Raw genomic sequence first — 5,583 nt, 5'->3', positions numbered from 1 at the left:
TGGACCTTTTCTTTGGGTTTAACTGGAAAATGATTAATTTCCTATGAAGACTAATTATTTTGCGATATCTTTGAAGATTTTGCAGCAATTAAAAAAAAAAAATCATCTTATATTTGATTTTTGTTTAATTAGTATATTATAAAGCTATTATTGAAGGACCGACGAGTCAATGTTGAGGGTGACAACATTTTTCTTCCTTTCCAAACATCTTTATTTATATTTTATTTTATTTTTACTTGAAAGGCAAAGGCAACAACTCTATGAGAAATTTTCAACTTTTGTCCAAACTAACAACAATAGAGTGCTGCATGTACCACATGTTTTACATCAAATTTGACATCATGTGAGTTAATAGATTTTTGTATATTGATTTTAACAACACTTTTTTTTAACAATGGTCAAATTTTCCACACATATGCGTGCTGTCAGAAAAGCTGTCAACCGACAGTGTACAATGACATAATTCAACTTACAATACTCTATGAATCTGTCTTACCAAAATCTATCACATCTAAACTAAGCCCATATCGCCTTTTTCACCACGCTACATATACCATATTTCCTATCAAAAAAAAAAAAAATGTCAACCGAAAATGTATAATAAGCATAATTCAACCAACAATACTCTACGGATCTCTCTTACAAAAATCTATCACATCTAAATTAAGTCCATATCTCCTTTACCATCTACAGAATTTAAAGCTCGATGAAGGAGAAAAAATGTTAGCTTTCAATAGCTTGGCCTGCTTTTTTAACTTTTCTCAATGGTAATATTACATATATAAGATCTTAACAATCCACCATTTCATTTTTAAGAAATAAGATTCCATCTTTCATAAATCAGATGATTAATATTATTTATCATATATTATTAAATTCAATTAATAAACAACCCACCCGCTCCACCCCCCGCCACCACTAGCAGATTTGAATTTTTTAGAGATAGTCTTCTCTCTTTTAATCTCCTATCTTTTCTCTCCCCTCTTCTCTTTGGCGACAATGACGACTTCGGCAATAGCTCCGACGACGACGCTGACAACATTGTCCACGATTGTCCCAGTGATGATGCCGAAATTTTGGGGCAAATTTTTTTATCTTTTATTTTTCAGTTTGTGGTTGTTGGTGTTTTGCAAATGAGGGTAATTGTGGGATGTTGTCGAAATTCTGTGGTGGTTATTGAATCTTTGACAGGCGATTGTACATTCACTTGTGTATTAACCAATGATTTGTGACCAATTCCATTGGGTCTATGACTAGTAAACATTTATCTGTTATCTATGAAATATAACTTGCGACTCAATAATCACTGTTTATGATCTATGACATATGTACTGTGGCCTAGACATTTGAATCTGTACATTTGATTTGTGACCACATCAAATCCATGTGAAAATTAAAATGTGACCGATCGCCACCACCACTCCACCCCCTTGCACAATCACCACCACCATCTCTAGATAAAAAATCTAATTTACCCTAATACCTAAAACCCTACACCTTAAATCTACCATAACCTTCAGCACCAATACCACATCACCACCTACACCATCACGATCCACGCAAGAAATCTGGTCAGGAAAAACCCACCATATACAGCAAATCTGGTTGAAAAATAAGGTCAACCGAATGGTGCGCCGTCGGTAGATAGATGATGGGGAGAAAGAGAGAGTGAAGATTCTGATAGAGAGAGGGGTGGGGGGATAGAGAGAAGAGAGAGTGGAGATCTGTGAAATGAAATTAGGGTACGGGGTAAAATTGGGTTGAGGTGAGGTGCAGTTGGGTGGGTGTATTTTAATTTAATTAATTAATTAATATATAACAGATGAATTATCATATGAGTTTTGAAGGAAAAACTCTAAATGTTAATTTTGAAATGTTTTCACCAAACACGTCCCTCCTTGTAATTTCCACTTTCTCAATATGCAACAGAATTGTGGAGGTGCTTCGTGCTCCAACTACAAGCACTTTAGAATTTTATCATGGGCTGGATGAAAAGAGTTCTATGAATTTCTTTCTTTCCTTCAATTGAAATTTCTAGTGGGAACTGGAAATGGAATACAAGCATGTATGTTTGGTAGTGACATACCCTAGTTGGCCTTCAGGAACAAAACAAAATCATTTGATATATAGTACACCACTTGTCTATTTTTTTTTTTTTCAATGGATGGATGCTTATCATTTTCTTTAAATTTATTTGGAAAAGGTCAATTTGCAACGAACGTCCCCTTAAACTAAGTCCATGTTTGGCTGTACTATTAAAAAACTTTTAATTTCTAGTACTCATTTTCAACTACGCATTTATATAATAAAATATAAGGGCATTGGGTTAAATGATTTGAGAAGACAGATAATTAGAGATGTATTAAAAATTTCAACTTGATTAGATAAAAGTCCATTTTCCTACTTTTCTTGTCTTGATATTTTCCAACTTGTCCTTTAAGAATTAAAAACAAAATCATTTAATATGTAATAATCCATACCTACTCCTCCACTTGCCTTTTATTCTATGACTTATTTAAATTATCTTAATATGGCCATTATTTTTCCTTTAAGTGCCAACTTCATTAGGTTAAGGTCAATCTATCCAAGCAAACATGAATGATTAAAATGTTACTAGTTGTGTAGTATTTGAGTTTCAAATATATACATTACATAAAAAGGCATACGCATTTTATGGGGGAAAAAATTTTTACGATTCCTTTATAATTCTTGATTTGAGATTTCGGGTAGATCAAGAATTGACAGTTGATGTAACGTATCAACTTTATGTCAACCTAACTCAGAAAAATTAATTGATCGCCCACTCTAGATGCGGCTGATTGATGCCTATGAGCAGACGTCTCATGCCATTAGATGCATACACGTGTCCCACATCCAACGGTGCTCCTCATCTATAAATACTCAAGGTTTGGAAAGAGACAAAGGTAATGAAACTCTCACAACTTAGCCTTCTATATTAAGAAATATATATTCTCCTCCCCACTTTCTTGCATAACTTGAGTATTGTTCCGATCACCTAACACTGACTTGACCGTCGACGTGTATGCGGCTGCCACCACCCCCGCTGATTCCTGCCGTATGCTTCTGACTATATGTTGTTGTGCGCAGGAAGCATTACGTGGAGTGGCTATCTGTTGGCCACATGGAGGGTTCAATTCGTGAGGTCAACAAATACTATCAAAATTGTGTTGTAGTGCTCATGGATCGTGTTTGGACGTAGCCGCGAAGACCTTCACAGATTTCTATAGAATATTAAACAATAAATTTAGAAAGAAAATAATGTGATTCAATGTGAGATTCATATTTACTGTGGGATTTTTGAAATCTAACACACCCCAACAATCACTCAAGGGTAACACGTACGATTTATCTACAAGCAATGTGTTCATTATCAATTATCATATTAATTATGTACACATTTAATTGCAAAAACCAATTTGTCCAAGCAAACATGCATGATTAAAAAAGTTAATAATTGAGTTACAAATTGAAACATGACATAAAGAGGCATACCGCGTTTGAATTTGATGGTGAAAAAAATTGGACTCCTTCATAAACCTTAATTTGAGATTTCTAGTGGAAACAAGAATTGACAGCAATAATATTAAATTTAAGAACATCACATGCTATTCAATCAATTCTAGATTTCTACTTGTAATTTAATTCAAGTTGTCTATCAAAGAAAACAATAATAGAATCACATAACTATTTGTGTTAATCTTACCTGTAATCGATGTCCATTACCAATCCATCAAAGCATAAATGAGTATTAAAAAATAAGCTTAGGAAGCAGATTAGGTGGTTCAACGTAGATGTCAAAATTGATTAGGAAAAGGTCCAATTTGTCCCTAAAATAAGATAAATTATTCTAGTTTACTTGAGAAGCCAATTTGTCTAATTAAAAAGTACAAGTTGGAAGCGGAATTGGTAGATCTATGTATTATTCAAAATATGAACGATATTTATTCTTACTACCTCAAGTTTTCAGTAATTGAATATGTAAAAATAATAAATAATGCTATGAAATGCTATTGCGATTGTTGATGGTCGATTGTCAACTATCAACGATCGTTCTAGTTTATCAAAAATCCTAGATCCATCATTACTTATTTACCACTATTTTAAAGCTATTATTAAAGGAAGGACGTAGGCAATGATGAGGTTCACAAATCATTTCTTCCTTTCCAGTTTCCACACATCTTTTTTAACTTTATTCATAAAGCAAAAGCAACAACCTTTTGCATTGTTGATGAGAAAGCATAGGAAATTGGGGCATAGTCCAGTGGTGCAAATGACAGGAGTGGGTTATCTCATATTTTGCTGGCAGTCGCAGTGTGAGGGTTCAATTCCTGAGACATGGAATTGGACTCCTTGGAGGTGCAGTGTACATGCAACTCTTATTCCCTGATCTGTTGGGGCATATCCCGCGATTTACCTCCTTCATAAAGTTCTAAAGGCGGGACGATGTGGACTCTCAAGATTGGGGTTCAACCCTTTTTGAGAGAGCATAGGAAATTGTGTGTGTGTGTCTGAGAGAGAGAGAGAGGAGAGAGACCTTTGCTTTGGGTTTAAGCGGAAAATGATTAATTTCCTATGAAGACAATCCCTTCGTTGACTTAATTATGTTGAGGTTTATTTTGCGATATCTTTGAAGATTTTGCAGCAATTAAAAAAAAAAAAAATCATCTTATATTTGATTTTTGTTTAATTAGTATATTATAAAGCTATTATTGAAGGACCGACGAGTCAATGTTGAGGGTGACAACATTTTTCTTCCTTTCCAAACATCTTTATTTATATTATATTATATTTTTACTGGAAAGGCAGAGGCAACAACTCTATGAGAAATTTTCAACTTTTGCCCAAACTAACAACAATAGTGCTGCATGTACCACATGTTTTACATCAAATTTGATATCATGTGAGTTAATAGATTTTTGCATATTGATTTTAAAAACACTTTTTTTAATCAATGGTCAAATTTTCAACACATATGCGTGCTGTGAGAAAAGCTGTCAACTGACAGTGTACGATGACATAATTCAACTTACAATACTCTATGGATCTGTCTTATCAAAATCTATCACATCTAATCTAAGCCCATATTGCCTTTTTCACCATGCTACATATACCACATGCTTTACATCAAGTTCAAAATTACGTGAATTGATAGATTTTTGTACATTGATTTTAACAATACTTTTTCCAATCAATAACCATGTTTCCTATCCTACAAAAAATTAAAAAAAAGTCAACCGACAATGTATAATAAGCATAATTCAACCAACAATACTCTACGGATCTCTCTTACAAAAATCTATCACATCTAAATTAAGTCCATATCTCCTTTACGATCTACTGAATTTAAAGCTTGACGAAGGAGAAAAAATGTTAGCTTTCAATAGCTTGGCCCACTTTTTTAACTTTTCTCAATGGTAATATTACATATATAAGATCTTAACAATCCACCGTTTCATTTTTAAGAAATAAGATTCCAACTTTCATAAATCAGATGATTAATATTATTTATTATATATTATTAAATTCAATTAATAAACAACCCCCCCGCCCCCCCCCCCACAC

Source organism: Olea europaea, chromosome 20, assembly GCF_002742605.1.
Source record: "Olea europaea var. sylvestris chromosome 20, O_europaea_v1, whole genome shotgun sequence".
NCBI classification, from domain to species: Eukaryota; Viridiplantae; Streptophyta; class Magnoliopsida; order Lamiales; family Oleaceae; genus Olea; species Olea europaea.
Note: the sequence above shows the minus strand (reverse complement) of the source record.